The sequence below is a fragment of the Vulpes lagopus genome, chromosome 9 (assembly GCF_018345385.1).
Source record: "Vulpes lagopus strain Blue_001 chromosome 9, ASM1834538v1, whole genome shotgun sequence".
Taxonomy (NCBI): domain Eukaryota; kingdom Metazoa; phylum Chordata; class Mammalia; order Carnivora; family Canidae; genus Vulpes; species Vulpes lagopus.
In genome coordinates this window covers 28,097,783-28,121,623 of record NC_054832.1, presented here as the reverse complement: position 1 = coordinate 28,121,623, position 23,841 = coordinate 28,097,783, and positions in this window count along the sequence as shown.

Genomic DNA, 23,841 nt, shown 5'->3' with positions numbered 1-23,841 from the left:
GAACATGGGATTTGAGTCTAGGCTGCCTGGATTAAAATTTCCACTCAAGTTATATTTCCTCTATGGATTTGTTTCCTCACCTATAAAACAGGGGAAATATTAGTACTTACATCAATAAATGCATCATGAAACTCAGGAAAATCCACGCAAAGCACACAAAACACTGGCTCAGAGCAAATGCTCAAAAGCATTAACTATTATTATTATTTTTTATCTGTGCTCAAAACCTTGGGGTCATTTTTGACATTTTACCTTCATCTTTGATTTTTCTGTTTCTAGTCAGTCACCAAGTCCTATCTATCCTCCTCTCAAAAGCTGCCCCTGGCCGAGTCTCATGGCTACTGCCCTAGACAGACCTGCAGTCTTCCAGCTCAGGCTAAAGCCAACAATCTCTGTCATGGTCTTCCTTATGCTGCCTCTCCCTGCCTCAATCTCTTCTGAGACTGGGCTGTGTGAGTCTCATCTTACCATAGGACTCGTCTTGTGGATTCTCTCATCAAAACTCTTCATGGGCTCTCTGATGTCTACCAGAACATAATGCAAACCATGCTTCTAGCTTTAATAGCCGCCAAAGTTGGTTTTACTTTGCCAACTTCCTTCATTATTCCAGCCTGCTTTCAGTTCCCCTTTTCAGAACTAAAGTATATGTCCCACAGAATTTTGCACTCACTCTCCATTTGTTTCCTAATATCTCTTTGTCTTTTCTTCTCAACCCTCAATGCAAAAACAGGTATTTTACTTTCTTTTTACCTTCCTTCCCAAAGCATCTGGCCCCAAACTCAGTAAATAGATGATAAATATACACTTGCTAATCAGTTGATTAAATAAAGTATTTTGCAATATAGAAAAAGTCATGGAAGACATTTTTCATCGGTTATTAAGAAACCGATGAAACTTGGATCTTCAGATATACTCTTGATTTTTGAGGTTGGAATTCAAGAAAACAGCTACCCTCTTCTTCAACACAATGTTCAATGCCTGTCAGGGATTCTGCAAATATTAAGTGAATTGTACCAGGCACTAGAAATATAGAAAGACATAAAACAGTCTCTTCTCTGTCCCCTTCACTCATATTTTATCTGGGGAGTCAAGTTTATAAAAATATATGTTTTTACTCATATAGGATAGGATAGGCAGAGATAGGATTAACTTCGATAATGATAATAAAGGATAAAATGGGTAGGACTGTCTCTGGATCAAATTTGGCATTTCCTAGGTACCATCTATTATGTTAAACCCTTATAACTGGCTTGAACATTGTCATTTTGCTTTGCATGTACATATAATTACAATAAACCAATTATGCTTTTGAATTTGGTCACTGAGTACAATTTTTGAAAAATGAGTTAGTTATTGACTAATATTTATGATAAAACGGTATTTGATAGAGGTCCTTTTTTTTTCAGTGTCGTTTAATTATTTCTTGTGGCACTTTATTATTCATCTTTGTCTTTCTTTCTCCCTAGTACTCTTTTAAGGTTCTCTTTTTCACTCCTATTTTTAGTCTTCTTCTTGACCTCCAGTTCATATTTTCCAGTAATTTACCCCTTTTGCCCTCAAAGAAATAGCCAAGGTACTCATTGGCTTTGTTTAGGTTGCTGATATTTTCCCTATTGAATATGTTGCAGATTGTCCTATACTTCTACCACTAATTAGAATTTAAATCTGAAAGTGAGAACTATAGGGTTTGGCTTACTTAATGTCCACTTACTATTGCTATTATCACGAACAGGACTAATACAAAGATAGTATGATCACTTAATATACTAAGCTAAGTCAATAGGTAATTGATAATTTTGCATACTGTTGGCCAAAATGATTTCTGGCTTTGAAAAATCATATACAATGTATGTTAGGAAATAAGAAATACAAATTTGAAAAATCAAGTAAAGGTCTATAGTTTATATAATGGCTTAAATCAAGAGAAAAAAAGCCACAGGAGAGTATGTGCTGCAGCAAAGGAAACAGTCAACAAAACCAAAAGGCAACCTACAAAATGGGAGAAGATATTTGCATATGACATATCAGATAAAGGGCTAATATCCAAAATCTATAAAGAACTTAAATAACAAATAATCTAATCCAGAAATAGGCCGAAGACATGAACAGACATTTCTCCAAAGAAGACATACAAATGGCCAACAGACACATAAAAAAATGCTCAACATCACTCCACATTAGGGAAATATAAATCAAAACCACAATGTGATACCACTTCACACCAGTCAGAATGGCTAAAATTAACAAGACAGGAAACATCAAATTTTGGTGAGGATGTGAAGAAAGGGGAACCCTCTTGCACTGTTGGTGGGAGTACACCCAACATGCACCCCAATGTTTATAGCAGCAATTATACAACTAGGCATTCAACCCAAAGAGATAAATGTAGCGATCCAAAGAGGCACCCTGCACCCCAATGTTTAGAGCAGTAATGTCCATAGTAGCCAAACTATAAATAGAGCCCAGATGTTCTTTGACAGATGAATAAAAAAAGAAAATGTGCTATATATACAATGGACTACTACTATTCAGCCACTAAAGAAAAAAAAGAAAAGAAAGAAAAGAAAAGAAAAAGAAAAGAAAGGAAAGGAAAGAAAAGAAAAGAAAAGAAAAGAAAAGAAAAGAAAAGAAAAGAAAAGAAAAGAAAAGAAAAGAAAATCTTGCCATTTGCAATGATGTGGATGGAACTATAGGATATTATGCTAAGTGAAATAACTCAATTAGAGAAAGACAATTATCATATGATCTCACGCACATGTGGAATTTAAGAAACAAAGCAGAGGATCATAGGGGAAGAGAAGAAAAAATAAAACAAGATGAAATCAGAGAGGGAGACAAACCATAAGAGACTCTTAATCATAGGAAACAAACTGAGGGTAGCTGGAGGGGAGGAAGGGTGTGGGGATGGGGTAACTGGGTGATGAACATTAAGGAGGTCACGTGATGTAATGAGCACTGGGAATTACATAAGACTGATGAATCCCTAACCTCTACGCTGAAACCAATAATACATGATATGTGAATTAATTGAATTTAAATAAAAATTTTAAAAAGAGTATGTGCTATTGTGCTGATTGTATATGCATTGTTTCTCACGATGTGTTTCTAGTAACTCAGTCCTGTGAAATGCATGCAAAAGAAAATGCCCTCTATTGTCAAAAACAGCTGGAATTAGTTAAAGTCAGTTAAAGCATCCAACTCTTGGCCATGATCTCAGGGTGGTGAGATCGAGCTGAGCTGTGTGGGGCTCCACACTCAGCAGGGAGTCTGCTTGAGATTCTTTTCCCGCTGCCCTTCCCCCCCACTCCCTCTCTCTCTCTCTCTCTCTCTCTCTCTCTCTCTCATAAATAAATAAATCTTTAAAAAGAAAGAAAAAAGGACTGGGAAATGCTATATATCAAGTTCTCAATCCAGATTAAACTCTTAGGGGTCCTAAGAAATTCTGTAGTAAAGAAACTAATCTGACTGTTTAATTCAGTATTTCTCTGACTCATTTGACCATTTCCTCAGAAAACGCTACTCTGGCAGTCCTGGTGTTAGAAGTAACACACTTCAGGAAAGGTCGGTACAGAGTAAGAGCTGAGGAATTGAGGAATGGGAGACACCACTCACAGTTGGGAAAAACCATTATGAAAAGCCAATACTTTGAGTTAGATCTTGAGGACTGAGGTGGGAAGACATCTCAGACAACGGGCACATGGTGAGAGGAAAAACAGAGGAGAGAGCACTAGGTGTTCAGGGAGGTGTAGGGGATGCAGAAGGTTCCTGTGGGGTAGAAATGAGGACATGGGAAGTTAACACTAATAAATGATGCTACTTAGCAGAATGATTAGCTAACTACATATGCATTTTCTCTCATATAACCATAATTTATAAAATGATTATTTGATCCTGAAAGTGACTACTTAATTAAAACTTGAAGGGTCTGGGCCAGTGCTGTCCAATAAAAATAATGAGCTATAGGAGTATGTACTTTTAAATTTTCTAGCAGCAACATTAAAGAAGTAAAAGTAAAAAGAAACAGATTAATTTATTTTATTCAACCCAATATATCCAAAATGCTGTTACATCAACATGTAATCAATATAAAAATTATTGGGATTTTTTGGCCACACATTTTACACTACAATGTTGGACAGGACAGATCTACCTATTAGGATAAATTAGTTGGCCGGAAGACTCAATTTATACTTTTCTAATAACATACCATGACTGAAAGTTTTAAACTCTTTAAATTAGTAAGACACATTTGCTTTATTGGTTTTTGAAATGTGTCTTTTTTTAAAAAAAGATTTTATTTATTTAGTCATGAGAGACACAGAAAGAGAGGCAGAGACATAGGTAAAGGGAGAAGCAGGCTCCCTGTGGGGACCCTGATGGAGGACTCGATCCTAGAACCCCGGGATCATGCCCTGAGCAGAAAGCAAATCCTCAACCACTGAGCCACCCAGGTGTCCCTCATGTTTTATTTTTTAGCTGGATTTGATATAGGGAATTTAGATGTGATTATAGATTAAAAGTGAAAAGCTCAATGTTCCTTACAAATCAGACAATTAATGTAAATAAATTACCTTCCCACTCTCTTAGCTTTTAACTATTAATAAGTTAAGAAAAGTTAGTGGATTTATTACAGTTAAATGCAAAGGCTCTACTACATATGCCAGCTGATTTGAAACTATATACATGTTCTACAAAACTATTTTTCAGCGTTTTAGAATTTTAAATGATTCCTCCTGCTGGTACAATTTCTTCACACTTCATCACATTTCTAAATAAGTGATCATGTAACTGGAGATTTCATGTCCTGAAGGCATTATACCAATACTTCCAAATGCTTCAACTTAAAATACAAAGCACTGTTATTCACACTTCCCATTTTTGAATCCACTAAAGGCCATTTGGGGGAAAGAAAAACTAGAAACCTGCTCTGCTGTTTTTGTTTTCTACAAATTCTCTTTACTGAGAGAGCTTGTACATTTCTTGCTAAGTTTCCAAAAGCACATTTAATCCCCGTCAGACACTGAGTGAATATGGCACATCCTTTAAATGGAAGCTCTGGAAAATCTGCTGCTTTAAAAAAGGAAGATGAGCGCCAAGCCAACTGCTGTGCTTCTGAGCAGAGAGCTCTTCTCTAAACGACCAATGTGGACACGGAATAGAAATGGAAAATAGCCAACCACACAACATAGTCTTTGAAAGTTCATGGCTTTATTCCAGGGTTTCTGAGCATCAGCTTTATTAACATATTGGGCCAGATAATTCCTTGTTGTGGGGGGCTGTCCTATGCGTTGTGCCATGCACCTCTAGCCTCCACTCACCAGATGCCAGATGTGCAACCCCCCCACACCTGCCCTCACTCTGGTCTTGACAAATCAAAAATTTCTCCATACATTGCCAAATGTCCCCTGGGGCACAAACTATCCCTGATTGAGAACCACCATGCTCTTCAAAATCTAAAAAATTATAGATTTAAAATTATACTAGAGCTCTAGCTTCAGAGTACAAACCCATTAACATCATTATCTACATCTGCTTTTCCTAAGAGCTTGCAACTTTGGAAAATAGATTAGTTTCATGTACTATTCTCTTGTGTTCCACCTTCTCAATCTCAATGGTCTTGTTTCAGCTTGCCCTCCAGTGTAAATTTGAATTCCCAACCTCATTTTTACCTGGAATCGGAATATCATCATCATATCAAAACAGTAAAAAAAAATGTAGCAGTTTAAAACCCCTTAGATATATTTCAACAGTATACATTGAAATCATTTTTTTATAATGACTTGTACTCCTTAAATAAACAAGAAGGGCACTAAAACTTCACTACCATCAATTTGGTATTCTTCAGTAGTACCACAAAGAAGACATAGTAATTTATGTTTTAATTAGTACCTGAAACCTTTCCAACTATATAAAATATCATGTATGAATAAAACACTGCAGAGCAAGATGTGTATTTCGATATTTCTCTATCTCCTTTAAAATACTTCAGAAATGAAGCATCTTATACTTAGTACAGTCTATTCCTTGTCATATGTAAAATTTGGATATTTAAGAATAGTAAAGGCATATTCCATCTTTTGAAGCTTATACATTTACTTTGAAATGACAGAACAGGAAGGCAGATATATTATAAGGACAAGACCATGGTAATTTCATAGAGGTAGCACCTAAAACAATGTATACAAACTATTTGTTCTCTACTACCCTCTGGTGGTTTGTTTAAAAAAAAAAAAAAAGTAATAGTTAAAAAAAAACAACAACCACCCAACCTTAAAGAACCATTCTAATCACTAATATCAATAGCTATCATTTATTGGTAGACACTATAGAAGGCTTAATGGAAATTCTCTCATTTAACCCTTAATAGTTGCTTGAGGTGGGTATTATGATCTACATCTGATCATTAAGAAAACTGAAGCTCAAAGTGTTGAAGTAGCTTGTTTAAACTGAGGTACCTGGTAGAAATGGCATTCAAATTCATCTCTTTTTAATGCCAAGGCTCATGTTCATTGTGTGTGTGTTGCTGCTTCCTGGGCAACTCTTAATGAAAGCTGGCCTGACACCATGAGCCCTGTAATTCCAGAAGCCTAATGGAGTTTTTGGCAAAACAGTCAAGTCTTGTCATAGACTCATTTAATCAAATTCAACTATTCAATTTGAGAGAATGGAAGAGAGAGAAATTTTTAATAGTGAAGCCATTTTCCAGCTTAGGCCTGGGAGTCAATTTAGGCCTAAAAATATATGCAATATGTTGCTTAATATTGCTTGTTTTTTAGCTTTGTAAAAATGGTGCCAAACTGTAAAAAAAAAATTTTTTTTAAATAGGAGTTGTGAATCTGTTATTTTTCTCATTCTCACATCTCACCAAGCCACATATGTTTCTACTGTTTAGAGATACAAATACTTTTATACAGGGTTATAATCATAAGCCAACAATCCACCTGGTATTTAGTTATAGAGTGACCTATTCTGATGTTAGAAGGAAACTTATGAACTTATGAATGATTTAAATAATTTTCAAAGATAATCTGAATTTTATCATAAATGTTGTTGCTGTTATTTACCTTGCATGCTTTCTTTCAAACCTCAGCCCAGCATACATTGTGATCCTGCCCCTTTTGTATGTATGTACATATGTGAAGAGAATAGGAAGTAAGAGGTAATTTTGAGGGGGGTATCACTGCATAATTTTTGACAAGAAAAGTGAAGCCAAAAAATATATTCTTTGAGGCATCATTTTAAACAGCAAAATAGTATCCTGCCCTTTCAGACCATTGCTGGCAAAGATGAATATAGTTCAGAGGTTCTCAAGATGACTGAGCCAGGGGAACACTGAATAATAAATGTTGTTTTATTTTCAAATAGGAGAGTCCTTCAAGAGTCACAGTGAAAAAGATTATGCTGATAGTTCAAGCCCAATAATTTATAACTTGAAATTCCCCTTCATTTTGATTATGGTATTTTGCGAGAAATAATAATATGTGTATTCAACTCAATTACATTAGATTTCAGGTACAAATGGACTGAGAGTCACCTGCATGTCAAAAATTTGAGTGCCTATGAAAGGGGAGACATTGAAAATACAGAGCAACACTTTTACCAGGCAGTAGAAATGCAGACTTATTTCCCTGACTTATTTAATTACTTTATGAAGCAACAAACAGATATCTGAGATTGAAGATAATTATTGGCCTTGGTATAAATACCTATACAATCTGATTGAACTAATTACATTTATAGAATATTATTATATAAAATATATCAATAGGTTGAATTTCAAGTGGAAAACATCTTATTGTCATTTCTGATTTAATACCACATTAGGTTTTATTCAAACACTGTATCTTTTAATTTCTGGAGTGCAAGTTAGAGATTCTACCAATGAAAAGCTTTTTGGGGTTATTCTTTCCTCATCCCACTCCTCTTCCCCAGCCTGTCCAAGAAAATGCAAGGCAGTCAGAGGCTATATTATTTATAACAGAGGAAGAGTACATCCATTGATTTAAAGTTTCTATATGAAGGGCATGCATTTGTTAGCTTAAATCAGTGCTTATGCCCTGACTACAACTTTTTTTCTAAGTATTACTGACTGAGCCTGGATCCTAGTTACATATACAAAACATGGGAAATTCATGCGTGCTTGTGCTGTCCAAATCCTTAATAACAATGGACTGTTCATCACAGGTACTTTTATTTTCAGTATAAATGTAGAGGATTATGGGCTTAGGCCAAATGAAGGAAAGATTAATGATAATAGAACTTTGAACAGAACTCTAATAAACACATTAATTTCTATGATGTAGAAATTAGATTCTGTTATTGTCTATAACATATGTATGTATGCACCAATACACCCATAAAAACATCCAAACTGAACATGAAAGAGGTAGCATTTTACTTTAAGGAAATTTCAAAATTCAGACTTTTCATATTTACAAAGAGAAAATTCCAGAAAAATATAACTTTAAACATATTATCTTATATATCTTAGTTAATCTTATATATATGTAATTAATCCTCTTCACGTATACTGGCTCATTTAATTTCTAAATGCCTCTGGACCTTTATGATAATGTTTTTCCTATAATATTGTTTTATTTTTAAAATTTTTAAAGATTTCTATTTATTTATTCATGAGAGAAAAGAGAAAGAGACATAGGCAGAGGGAGACATAGGCTCCCCTGTGGGGAGCTGATATGGGACTCAATCCGTGGACCTGGGATCACGCCCTGAGCCAAAGGCAGATCCTCAACTGCTGAGCCACCCAGGGGTCCCTTATAATATTGTTTTAAATGAGCCTATTCTGTAATTATCTTTTGGTTTTGTGCGTACAACTGAATGAGGATACAAATGGTGGTTCACTTCTATCTTCAGTGTTTAAATGTATCTTTTTAAAAAAAAAAAAAAGATTTGTGTGTGAGAGAGAGCGAGAGCACACATGCAAGGAAAGGGCAGGAGGGGCAAAAGGAGAGGGAGATGAGCAGGCTCTCTGCTGAGCGGGGACCCTAATTTAGGAGCTGGATTCCAGGACCCTGAGATCATGACCTGAGCCAAAATCAAGAGTCTGACACTTACTGGCTGAGCACTTCAGGAGCCTCTAATTATATCTTTAAATAATATTTTTAATTTAAAAATATTTGCCTTATCTCTGTCAGGATATATTTTTACCAAACAATACTGATTCCTTCTTTCCTTTTCTTCTCCTTTCCTCCCTCTCTCTCTTCCTTTCTTATATATAATATCATTCTGGGTATGACGTAATTCCTTTGTTTCTATTTTTCTCTAAGAAAAGGAAAGAGAGAGAGATTGGTTTAGTTTATGTAGTCTGGTTCTGCAAAGGAAATCTCAATACGGAATTGCTCCTCTGTGTTCTAAGGGATAAGAGAATCTACAGGTTCTTTTAAAAAGATTGACTGAAATAATATCTCTCAAGTTATAAATCTTCTAGGTAAAGCTACTTGCTCTTTGCAATTCATAGCATAGTCATGAGGAACAAAATTCTTGATCTCAAATATTAATGTTGGTTCCCCCCAGCCATTATAATTCTTTTTGATAGAGTGGATTCAAACTTATATGCAGAAAATCATTCTTTATGATCAAGTCCCATAAGTTCAAGACAAATTTTATTTCATGTTTCTTAGGTTTCTCCTCATTATGGGTATGGCACAGTATTTTTTTGTAAAAAAGAGAGGAAGGCTACGTGAGTGCATATTTCATAAGCTTCTTATTCATTATTCATACCATTAAAGATAGAAGGATATATACACATGGAGAATTCTCTCAGATGTGTCCTCTGAGAAGTATGCTCAGTCTAACCCTCAAGGGTCTCTTTCAGTGGGGGCTGGAGAGAAGCTCCAGAAGAGAGCAAATGGCCTTCCTAGATATATTCTTACAGTAATGCTCTGGTGCATTCCAGTTCCACTGTAATTTAATTTTTTGCCACCTGAGTTAGGCCAACAGCACTTTACCCTAAAATACTCTGAGTACAGACACCTCGGTGGTTCAGTGGTTGAGCCTGTCCTCCGCTTAGGTTATGATCCTGTGGCCCTGGAATCCAGTCCCCCATCTGGCTCTCTGCAGGGAGTCTGCTTCTTCTCTGCCTCTCTGTGTCTCTCACGAACAAGTAAAATCTTTTTAAAAATAAAATAAAATACTCTGAGTAATTACAGCATTTGAAAAGTTTCAAACTAGTTTTGTTCTATGGGTTTCTGAAATATTTTCTGAAATATGAAATAAAACAATCTCTATTTTGGAAGGAATCATATCACTTGTTTATTTTGCTTATATAATCTAGACTCATTATTCTTGCTTCAGCCTATGAGTTAATTAATATGCATCGAAGGGGCTGTGGGTACTTTATAAATATTTCATTATAAAAAAGAACATAGCACATTCCTCCTCCATTTGAATTGAAAAAGGAATACTTCACATAAACCTTTTGAAAAACTCATTTATGAAGTCAAAAGGAACTAACAAAGTGGGTGCTAAAATATACTATGTAATTTAAGAATAGGAACAATAAAAAAAAAGAATAGGAACAATAATCTTTTTCCTTAATATCAGCTTACATTTTTTCCCTGAATCATATTTAATTGCAGTAATAAATGAAATATTGAAAAGAAAGCAAAGAAATAAGAATGAACTTTAGAAGCAAACTTTTCCCACCCCTCACGTCTGCATATATCTAATAGAGATTCTCAGTTATTTTCTCAGGAGAACATTTGCTGACATTAATAGATTAAGTTATCATGTAGTTCATTATCATTATTAGAAAGAAACAAACAAATGCAAGTAATTTTAAGATTACTGTGCATTTAATAAATTGAGCAACTCAGAACCTGAGGTCTCAGTATCAGTGGGAGTTGTCTAACTCCAAGTTCATGGGACAGCATCAGATTTTTTACATGCAAAATACAAATTAGCAAGAATTCAACTGAAATAGAAAGAGCATAAGTAATTTCTTTATTTAGATTTATAGAGTGATGTCCAGAGGTTGTCTGACCAAAAGTGACATAAATATTTCCTTATTAAGTTGAGCTGTGGACATGGCACCCAACAGGGCATGGGATTTTTTTGTATAATTAAGAATGTGTCAGTTTGGCATTCAGTGGATTGCTTTGGCAGTAGTCAGTTATCAACATTTAAACTGGCTAAGAAAAAAAAAAACTGGCTAAGATCCTAGAGTATACATTGTGGAAAATTCTCTCTCTCTCTCTCTCTCTCTCTCTCTCTCTCTCTCTCTCTCCCTCTCTCTCTCTCTTAAAGGAGATAAAGAAAAAAAGGGCAAGAAGTATGTATTTGGTTGGAAACAGGTATGTGGTATACATATACACAAATTACATATATAGGAGTAAAGATTTGAGTTGGAAGCTTTTTAAAGAACTTATGTCGATAAATGACAACGTTCACAAAACTAAAGGGATTTAAGATACTTTAAAAATAATACATACAAATTAATCCTTAACAACTTTTTAAAAAACAATATGAGACAACTCAATTTTAGATAATTTCTGCAGCATTTAAAAATAAGGATGCTGGGAAGCCTGGGTGGCTCAGTGGTTGAGCATCTGCCTTCAGCTTAGGGCGTGGTCCCTGGATCCCTGAATGGAGTTCTTCATCAGGCTCCCTGAGGAGAGCCTGCTTCTTCTTCCTCCGCCTCTCTGTGTCTCTCATGAATAAATAAATAAAATATTAAAAAAATAAAAATAAGTCATTTTAGTCATTTCTCTTAACAGTAAGGCAAATTAATAAATCTTGCATTTTCTGCATGATTTCTTAGTTACTTTGAATTCCTTAAATTATTTTGAAATGAATTACAGAGAAATATATATCATATTCCAGGCAAAGCTCTGCATTAATCCACTTTAAAAAACAAAAGAGGAATAAACACAATATATGGGACATAATAGCTTTTTTATACCCATTGCCTGAAGGTTAACCTGGATTGTTTTAATTCACAATTAATTGAAGAAGGAACGAGAAAACTATCTAAGATAGTTTACATCAACTGTGTGTCAGGCATCATGCTAGACATTTTAACATGCATTGTCCCATTAACCCCTTCAGTAACCCTCTAAGGAAAGTAATAATCTAGCCATTTATTCTTTTTTTTTTTTTCTAGTCATTTATTCTAGTTGAGGAAACTGGTTTGGGTGTTGCCCAAGCCTCTAGATGAGACACGTCTTAGAGGCAGAAGAAGTGCGTTAAGCATTGCTGAATAACTCACAATATTTTTTATATTTAGTTTTAGATATGTTGAGACATGGAAAAGTAAAATTAAATAACTTTTTACATTCTACTTTTCCACACCTGACTCCATATACATCAGCATTTAGAAAAGCATCTTGCTTTACATCTTAAAGCTAAATATGTTTGCACCCCTATGAATTTCATTCATCATTCCGTGCAACTCAAGTTGCTGGATCAACCTTGATACCTCCCAAGTAGATAAACTCACAAGTAGATAAACTACTCTACATCTCATATTGTTTTCTAGGGTAGAGAGGAGAGCAGTTGACTTTTAAAAATAATGCAGGGAAATAATTCTTTCTAAGGCAGTGGTTCTCAACTTTGACTAAGTCTTAGAATTACCTGGGAAACTAAAAAAAATATGGATGGCTGGGACTCATCATGTGATTATAATGTGAAGCTAAAGTTAGAAATCACTGCTCTTAGTTTCCATCCACAAGGGCACCTTTGTTTTATAAGTGACTTTCACTCTTGTGACTTCAAAAAAGATAAGCTTGGGGGTACCAGGTGAGTGTGGGGAATTAAGGAAGGCTCTCTGTTATTAGTTAGCAATGAGATACCTCAGAAAGTAACACTAATCACCATCACTTTGGGATAGCTTTCTAAACTTCTGCAAAAACAGTATATACCTTAATGGAGACAAAGCTGTCATAGGGCAGTAGACAACAACTCTTTCCCCCCCTTGCTGAGGTGGAAGTTTAACTGGCGTCTGCTTAATGCCAACATAGATTGGAACCCCTAAGGAAACAGCTTATATTTATTTATTTTTAAAAAGATTTTATGTATTTATTTGACAGAGAGAGAGAGAGAGAGAGAGAGAGAGAGCGCATAAGCAGGGGGAGCAGGAGAGAGAAACAGATTCCCCGTTGAGCAGGAAGACCTACCTGGAGCTAAATCTCAGGACCTGGGATCAAGACCTGAGCTGAAGGCAGACACTTAACAGACTGAGCTACCCAGGCACCCCAAAGCAGATATATTTAAACCCAGTGTCATCTGCAAGAGTCTCCATCAAGTTGTAAACTAGACTAAACTAAAGTTCATGGCAGCTACTTTTCAAAGTGTACATACTAGATAGTTTAGCAATAAATAATATAGTGCTTCTACTTAAAGCAGACAGGACATTTTTTGCCTAATCTGTGACGGTTCCCAACTAGGAGAGCATGTATAAACTCTCACAGGCTACAGAAGCATTCAATTTGTACAACCTCAAAACAATGAACATATCATATTCTAATTAATTTAATTAAAGTGCTTCTAGACCAAGAGCATTATTTTTCAGTTACATCATAAAGCAAAGCCTGCACTATAAAATTATCGAGTCTGGAATAAACTCTGGATAGAAACTCACTGAAACTCAATTACTCACTCAACAGCTATCTAGCTGGCAATTGTGGGAATGGCCACATGCCACTGTAGTTAGCAGTTCTCTCCCTGTCAACTAGATCAGAGATTCTCACAGTAAAGAACACAGGTAGTTTTATATGGCTTGATAAAAGGAATGCTATCTTCTACCAAATGACAAATTAAATTTTTATAATACATGATTTGTATTTTTTTGCAGTAGTCATAAATTAGGCAATATAAATTCTTTGCTATTTAAATGCTCACTTGGAAGCTTAAATTTCCTCTAGATGTTTCCCACCTCCAAAACGAGGCTTTTCTGGAAAAATCAGTGATATTTTATAAAATGTGGTTTAGTTAACTATGTCTTCCTTAATTTTTATGACAAGAACTCTGACAAAAATATAACCCCTGAGCAAAACAAATATTCCTCCCTCATTACCAAAAGCAAACTCACTGAGAAGGGAAAGTAATAATAAAAAAAAATCATTGGCTCAGGCAAATATAAAGAGCTTATATTAGGCTTCAATTTTGAAGCCAATGGTTGGAGACTTGTTTAAATGAACCCAAGAGTTAAAATGGCAGTGACTACCCCCTAAAGGGAAACCAGAGACTGGTAGGTGGTGCTTCTGGTCACCTCCCTTTGTTCTAAATAAAATGCTAATGCTAAGCTGCACTTTATATTCCTGCTTGTTCAGGAGAATACCAATGCAGTTTGACAAAGATTTCAGTTTAAATATCCTTATGGGGGGAAAACAAGACCCAGAGATGGAACCTCCATTGTGTACTAGTAAATCTGAATGGTTGGAAATCTGTGGTAACATTAACATTACCTCATCTTCTTTAAAAAATATACTAGGGACACTGAGAAAAGAAATTTTCCACTTTTTGCAAATGTCCACTAAGGAAGGGAAGGATGTGTCTTTGAATTTTTTTTTACCTCTTTCTTCTCCTTGGTGTGCAAAATTTTCATTGGCAGATAAAAGCAGGTAGTGTAAAAAGAAAAAAAAATTCCTTAGGGCAGTGAAATATAGATCAAGGCATAGCATAATGGGATAAAAAATGCTATGAGAAAGTTAAGACCATGAAAAGGAAACAAAACCTAACAATGTAATTTATTCATGTGTTAACATGATATATCAAAAGCAAGAGGTTTAATTTCAAATATTTTTAATGCTTTTTTAAAATATATATACTGGAGGAATATAAATCAAATCAAAGAGAGAAAGCCTTATGATGGACCTAAGAAAACCCAAAATGAAGAGTTTTGGGGAAAAAAAAGAGAAATTGACAGCTGCTAAATATTACTGATGTTGGTATCTCTTAATGAAAAGAGAAGTGTAGGAACAAAATGATGAAAATTCCCAAGGTGTACTTCAAATGGGTTAAAAACAAACATTTGCTAATTCAGCCTCCATGCTGCACATTATTCAAATACACAGACTTGCCAAATGTGCAAATTTTATTGCTATGCTGATTATAAGGCTTAGCAATACATTCATTTTTAATCCTTATCTATATTCTTATAAGTCATTAATTGGGAGAAACATCAATCCTTTCTCCCTGCTCTATCTGACCCTATAGTGGGGCCAATTTCAGCACCATGGACAAAGGCCAAGGCACAACAGCCTCACTCTTGGGACCTATAGGAAATGTTCCCCTTAGGTTAAAATGTAAGAAATAACTTTATAGTAGGCATTTTAATATGTTTTGAGGACCAAATGAATACAGAAGAATGTTCATCTAGATAACATAAAGTTTATACTTTCAATCCCCTTCTATCTTATGAAAAAACATAATGGCCCTCCTAAAGACATGCATCATTGTGATACATGCATTTAAGTGTCATTAGGTTTAATGGCTCCTAGTCACTCAGACTATTATACTTTACATTTTAGAGTTAACTTAATGTGTATTAATGGTGTGAAATTGAAGAAATTATGAATTGAGCTTCCCTGAGCACAGGTTAAACCAAGGAAGAAGGGAGAGGATAAGTTAATATTACCTTCTATCCCATTCTTCACTTGTACTACAAAAGATGTTAGCTATGCCCTCGGGAAAGAAATGCTCACCATTAGTAAGTTGAACTTAAATTGATTTTTTATGGTTTTAAACTCAGGTAACTATCTTTGGTTGGTTCACCAAAGGTTTACAGTTTTCTTTAGGGAATAAGAAAATATGTGCACTTCTGAGATTAAGTTCATATTTTATTCCATAGTTTCAGACAGATAGATAACTTGTCATTTTTTTCCCACTCCATATTCATCTTACAAGTTCAACTTAGAAGGTTTTTTCAGGATATTTTTGCATGTATTTAATGTATACATTATTTTGTAATCTCTCCTTCACATTATCACCATGAATCACACAAAATAGTGATGTTTAATCAATTTAAAATCTGAGTTAAATAGTATGATAATAAATCCTATTATTAACAATGTGAAAAATTGAAAATACAAAGTTCTGGTTCCAAGAACATTTGATACAGCAAGTATCTGTGGTTCACAGTATCAGGAAGACCAGTTCTGAGTTTGAACTCTGACTTCCAAAAATATTAAGAATGAAAACAATATTCATCTTAATTATGTTTGAAGAAAGAAAAGTAGAAAATCACTTTTTGTTGCAGTTCACTAAGAGGTGACTAAAGGAAGACAGAACTCTGTAGCTAGTCATTTATTTCTCTATCAAGTAAAATGATCTCCAAACTAAAAAGGATAAAATAAAATTTGGCAAAGGAGACTAAAGCTCAGGCCAAGTGATGCTACTAGTTTCTCTGAAGGTATTTAGTTAATTTGACAGACAAATTCTGTCCTAGATTTTATAATCTCACCTTTTACAGATAGGATTATGATAACACTCTTAATATCTTTCAAGAGTCTTGGAGATTAGGAGAGATACCAAAAGGGTACAAATCTAGAAAGGAAGCACGTAGTTCTGAGTTTCAAAAATTAAAGAGTCTCTAAAACATTGGTGAGACTAAATGAAACATTAGGCAATATTCTGGCAAAAATTAATAAAAAGATGGTCTGTGAGCTCTTAGGACAGCAAATGTAACACTTAGAAATCAGCTTGGGCTCCAAACTGAGGCAAGCCTAGCTTCATATTTTTTTTTTTTCTTTTTAAGATGGGGTTAAGACTAGTAAACCTAAGAAATAGGACAAGCCACAAACCTAGAAGTTTACTTAGTCAAGGTAAGGAACACAAATGAGCTAAATGGCTCAGTGTATGATTAAGTAGAATGGTAATGGGCTCTGTGAAGAAAAGAGATTGTACTTAGCTATCACTACTCAGCTCTAACTTTATTATTTATTCTCCAGGGAAACCAGAAATCTGGGATTTCTTTGTAAATCTTCTTGATTAAAAAAAGTCCTAACTGCAACTTTTTATTAGTGAATACTCTTCTGGTTTTTAAAACAAAACAAAATGTAACTGCAGACTGAATCTGGCCCATAGGCTGCCAACTTGGGACGCATGGCAAAACATATGGATCACAGTGAGGAATCTGGCAAGGTTTCGCATGATATCATTATTAAGAATTTCTGGCAGGGTGACAGTAGAGACATTCCAATTAGGTGAGATCAAATTTAATCTTAATATAAGGATAATTAGATCTTCCCAATGATGAAATGGACTGCCCATGTACTAGAAGTATTCACTTTACTTACGCTCAATTTGGCAATTCACAAGATCACGTGGAAAAATAACCTGGGGCTGAATTTTGAATTTAATGTTAATTTCTCATAAATGTAAATATTCTTATGGGTACATATACATGTATTCTTTCATTTACTCATTCATTTGAGATTTTTATTAAAAACTTAGCATTGCCAAGCATTGTCCTAAGTGCTGGGAATAAAACAGGAATAAAAAAAAATCTTGTCTGTGGAGTTTGCATTCTATATTTTCCCCAGTTCGGACATTAAATTATATAGACACTCTATAAATGTGTCTCTTTGTGGGCTAACTTTATACTGGAGTTTTCCTATGCATTCAGCATAGGGCATGAATTACTTTGAGTGAACAGGACATTACACTGTGACAAATAAGTGTTGTTACCTAATGCATTTATTCATTCATTCACATTTTCTTTCTAAAATATTCATTATTGGGATCCCTGGGTGGCGCAGCGGTTTGGCGCCTGCCTTTGGCCCAGGGCGCGATCCTGGAGACCCAGGATCGAATCCCACGTCGGGCTCCCGGTGCTTAGAGCTTGCTTCTCCCTCTGCCTATGTCTCTGCCTCTCTCTCTCTCTGTGACTATCATAAAATTAAAATAAACAAATAAATAAAAAATAAAATAAAATAAAATAAAATATTCATTATTCAATTGCCACTCTACTGGAACAAAATGCTAAACCAGATGGAATATAGAGTCAACAGGTATGTGTATATACATAGTTGTATTTCACATGCACCAAACTGTTAAATACTTTGCTGACTCCGCAGCCCAAAGTCCTACATTATCTTTGATTAGCTTTTCATAAACTTAAATAAATTAGAAAAAGGGTGAAATCATCTTCACCTGGCAGTGACTGTTCCAACAATAGTATTATCTTCCTTAAGGAAAAACGTCTTGTCTTTGCTTTTAAATCTCTTCCTGTTGTCGTAGACTGTAATTCCAAAATGAGGTGGTCTAGTCATAGACCTATAAATGAATCTGTCCTATTTCAACTTCTTGATTTTCTCTTTGTATTGGTAATAGGGTAAAGAAAAGATTTTTTTAAGATTTTTTTATTTTATTTATTTTTATTTATTATTTATTTATTTTTAAGTGTTGTTTCTAAGTAATCTTCAATCCAAAATGGGGCTTAAACCTACATCCCTGAGATCAAAAGCCACGTGCTCCACATATTGAGCCAGCCAGGCACTCCCAGAAAAATTCTTTTTTTTTTTTTTTAATTACCATGTGTTAAAAATAACCCAATCTGATTTTGTAAATAACTTAGTTTTTTTTTTAAACAAAGGGCCAGAAATAACTGGGATATTTAGGTTGTGACTTAGTTAACTTCTCCTTATATAAATTCAATCATAATCAAAGAACGAATATTCTTTTTTCTCAAATATGGATTTTGTGCTACATAGGTCTTCGAAGATATTTTTCAATTACCCACAAGGCATACTGATATTTCTTGAGAAACAAAGTTAACAGAGTCTTTTAACTCTTGCAAATAAATTGTTTAGATAAAAAAGAATCACAGTCTTGAAGAATGCATTTGCAAGCCATATGTTGTTACAGTAAATGTCTTTCCTTTTTTTTTAATTAAAATCTTAGTTTTAAGTAATCTCTACACTCAAATTGGGGCTCAAACCCACAACCTGGAGATCAAGAACCTCATGCTCCACCGACTGAGCCAGTCAGGCAATTCTGTCTTTTCTTTCTTGATGAGTAAATATTCCCACTTAAGTCTGATGGCTATAAAAGTTCATTTTGGAACCAGCAGAACAGAAGGAGTTAAAGCTCCTTGAAAGCGTTTCTAGGAATACTGTTATGGTCCTTCCATACTCACCTACCCCTCTTTTCTCATAAAGTTTTTAAAAATTCACTTAAAGAATGCAAAGGTTTTCTTATCTATGGATGTTTATCAAAGGCATTTCTATGCCAAACCAAATGCCTTATAGTTCAGGCAAACTGGGTTAACATACTGCAAGAAGAGAGACCAAAAAAGTCCACATATATATGACTTGGTGATTAAGCCTGAGAGACAACTTGTATAGCCATTACCATAAATTATAGAAAGAAAATGTTGCTTCTAGTTTCTACAGAGCTAAATGTATTTTCTGAGATGTTCCACTCCAATAAAGAATGAAAGTATTTTTTAGGAATAGTATATAACTTAAAAAGCTTAATAAAAGTTGCTTTTTTCTAGAAGGGATAATAGGTCATTTTTGAAATGGCTCCTAGGAAATATTTCCTATTCTGGAGATAGTTCCTCTTATCATGGAGAATAGTATTTCTTTTCTTTAAATATTTATTTATTTATTTATTTATTTATTTATTTATTTGAGAGAGAGAGAGAGAGAGAGCAAGAGAGTGAGCGTGCACATGCACAGGGGGAGGAGCAGAGGGAAGAGAGAATCTCAAACAGACTCCCCTCTGAGCCTTAGGCAGGGCTTGATCTCATGACCCTGAGATAATGACCTGAGCTGAAATTAACAGTCAGTTGCTCAACCAACTGAGCCACCCAAGGGCACCAGAGAATGATATTTCTTTGATCAGAAGTGTGTATACAAGAACTTTCCTTTCCTTTGCCAGGATCTGCAAGGAAGGAGCATAGTCTACAAGACTACACCAAAGCTTTAGTTTTTCATCTCCTTTGGAACTGTGTTCTAGGTCTTCTGTCATTCATGTTGGCCACCCCATAAAAGAAATCTCATTTTGGAATTGATGAAGTAGCTCTAAAAATCCACAAAAAAATTTTCAGATGTTTTAATTAATTAGTAATCCTGAATTCTCATAAAGAAAAAGTCATTATGACTATTAGTTTCTTTCTAAAGGAACTGTATGTCCTCTCATTACTTCTGCTTGGTGATAGCTACCCATTTAATCTACTGAAGCACAGAAAGCATCCTGCCAAGAAAAGACCATTTGAGATCTAAGACCCCAGTATTTTCATGCAGAAAATAAAAAGAAATAAAAACACCTGTTATTTTAGCACATAACTATTTAAAGGTGACACTTTCTCCCTATTTTCCAAAATTTTAAATAAATTACCTTAAATTACTATCTCTTGTAAGATGCTATTTAGTATCTCCAGGATATCCTGATGTTCTAGCATGAGCAGATAAACCTTAGAAGTACACATGGTTTTTTAAAATATGAAATGAGCAAATATGCAGGTATTAGTTTGTATTACATATTTAAAATAGCATATACAGCAAAGCAAGGAATTTTGTGTACAATTCAGATTTAGCAAAATAGTGTTGGATTTTGAAGCACTTACAAAAGTACTTTTAAAAAAAAGCCTTTTTATTTTGAGATAATTATAGATTCATAGGAAGTTTCTAAGATAGTAGAGAAGTCCCTATATCCTTCACCCAGTTTCCCTCAATGACTGTATTTTACATAACTATAGTATAATATCAAATCTAGGAGGCTGACATTAGTGCAATGTGTATGTAAACCTATGATATTTCATCACATATATAGACTCATATAGCCATCATCGCAATCAAGATACACAACTATTTCATCATCACAAAGGTCTCTTTCATGACACCTCTTTATAATCACACACATCTCTAAGACCTGCCAATCAGTAGTCTGTAAAATTACTTATTTATGCATATCTCTTACACATTTTTACTAAAATATGAGAAAACCACAGAACTGGGTGTCAGGAGGTGGCTGGTTCTAAATTTGTCACTGGCTAATTCATATGCTTGGACAATTCACTTCCCTTCTACAGCCTCAGTAGCTCATCTATAAAAATGAAGGTTTGGACTCTTTCTTTTTTTTTTTTAAGGGCACCAGCATTTGAAAACTCACGATTACTGTTCTCAATTATGATATCACTTGAAAGATTATTAAATGCAAACCAAGTTAAGAAAGTATGATTTAAGTATGTGGAGATCAACAAGGATTGAATGTATTTAAATGTATTCTGCATTAAAATAGTGTCATTGTCGGGATCCCTGAGTGGCGCAGCGGTTTAGCGCCTGCCTTTGGCCCAGGGTGCAATCCTGGAGACCCGGGATCGAATCCCACGTCGGGCTCCCGGTGCATGGAGCCTGCTTCTCCCTCTGCCTGTGTCTCTGCCTCTGTCTCTCTCTGTGTGTGTGACTATCATAAATAAATAAAAATTTTAAAAAAAATAGTGTCATTGTCAAACAACTTAAGTGACAAAAAGCTGCATTATGATAATATACTGCCGCTCTAAAATTTGAAGCAAATAAAAACATGATCTGACTTGGATCCATCTTTCATGGGGACAGGGGCTACTGTTCTCCCAAATGCACAGGTGGAGAAAACCTGGCACTGGGATTACCTGACTCCCTTTGCTCCCAAGGGCATCCTTTGGGGAAGAGGAAGCCAACATTCCTAAAATGCGCCTGGCTATGTATCTGAGCTCGCAATGCTGCAGCAGAAACTTTAAGTTGAAGATTCTGGATCTTGGGGTTCACATTTGGCCCTTTCTGGGAAGGGAGATGACACAGGAGCTGCTCTTTGCTTCTGCAGCCCAGGGTCTGGGGTCAGAGGACCTGCAAGGAGCCTAGCAGTGGAGTTTCCTGCTGTCTTAGAGAGCAGTCCTTGCTCCACACTGTAGAACAGCATAAAGACAACAGGGAAGCAGTTTTTCCCAAGTGCCTCCTTCCCCTTAAAGCTTTAATAATCTCTTCCTATGCGCCATATTAAGCTTGCCCATCTCTTTCTCTACAATATACTCATCTTAAATTCAAACCTGTTGATGTCACCCTGTAATGAGGAGTTTTGAGCTCATCACCTGAGCTCTTCAACATCATATTGGTGGAAATTCGGTCCACCCTCTTCACCTCGAAGAATTTGTATGCAAAGTCCCCGAGAGAGCAGAAACTTGAAAAGTGGCGTCTGGGACACAGTGGCGTCCATCCACGTCTTTGGAAAGATCTACGAAGGCTTTCTTTTTTTTTGGATAGCACCAACTCTTTACCAAAGGATTCTCTGGATAGCACCAATTCTTTACCAAACCTTCCTCATCAAAACGCACCATTTCTAAGTTCCGCTCCCGAGGACAGTTAGTAAAGGGAGATCCCAAACCTACGGCCTGGTCCGCCCTGCCTGCCCAGCAGGGGCCTAGCCCAACCACCTCCATGGCTAATCAAACTGGGACACTGTCACCCCTGCCTCCGTGCTGAGAGTGCCCACGGCCCGCCATCTCCTCGCGTGCGCCCGCGAGCGCCTGGTACCCCTCCTCACCCGCGCAGGTCCGGGGATGCACCCGGGGGGCCTGGCCGCCGACGTGGGCATCCGCACCAGCGCCCGGTCTTACCCTGTCTCTCCCAGGAGGGGCCCATCGCGCGGTCCAGGAGGAGGCATCCACGCGTGCCCGGGAGGCCGGGGCCCGGCTGGGCCGGGGTCGGCTGCGCACGCGAGCGGGCGGCGCGGCCGGTGCGCGCTCAGGCTCGGGGCGCCGGGCCCGGCCCGCTCCGCCCGCGCCAGCCCGGGCGGGACACGTGGTGCTCGGCCGCCCGCGCTCTCGGTGCCCGCGGCCCCGGGGCCTCGGCAGCCCGTTGGGCCGCGGCAGAGGTGGCGCACGCGGCGGGGCGCAGGGCGCGGGGCGAGAGGCGGGGCGCGGGAGGGTGGGGCGCCGCGCCGGGGGCGCCGGGACGGCGGCGCGCAGGGGGGCGCCGGGGGCCTGCTCCGGGGGTCCTCGACCTGCGGGCTCGGTCCCGGTCCTCGGAGACGCGCGGATGGCGCGGCGGCTGCGTCCCGGGGCCGCTGGCGGCGGGGGCGGCGGGGGCGGCGGGGGCGGCGGGGGCGGCGCACCGCGGGGGCTCCGGGGGCGGGCGGGGTGCGGGCAGCCGCGGAGCGCGGGGGCCGCGGGCGCCGCCTGCATGACCCTGCCCCGCGCCCGCCGGCCCGAGCAGCTGCGACCCGGCCGGCGTCCGCTCGGGGCCTCACCGCCGTGAACACTCCCTGCCCCGCGTGCAGGTGCGAACCGCCGCCAACCGCAGCGCGGGCCGGAGCTGCCCCTTGGGACAGCGTCTCCCGGGAAGGGCCCCCCCGCGACCACAGCCTGTCGTCGGGACGGCCGAGGAGGACGCCGCCCAGACCTGGGGAGGAAGACTCAACCCGAGGCCACGGGCTCTTTCACCGTGACCTTGGACGCCTCTTCCAAACAGGGTGTCTCTGTTGGATTTCCTGGTTCTGAGGATAAACGTGGCGATTCGCTTTCTGACTCTAAGGCCCTAATAGCCACTGGGTTAAAAATGATAATAACAGGCGGGCCTGGGTGGCTCAGCGGTTACGCGCCTGCCTTTGGCCCAGGGCGTGGTCCGTGATCCTGGAGACCCGAGATCGAGTCCCACGTCGGGATCCCTGCATGGAGCCTGCTCCTCCCTCTGCTTGTGTCTGCCTCTCTCTCTATGTCTCTCATGAATAAGTAAATGAGTAATCTTTTTTTTTTAATTTTTATTTATTTATGATAGGCACACGGTGACAGAGAGAGAGACGCAGAGACACAGGCAGAGGGAGAAGCAGGCTCCGTGCAGGGAGCCCGACGTGGGACTCGATCCTGGGACTCCAGGATCATGCCCTGGGCCAAAGGCAGATGCT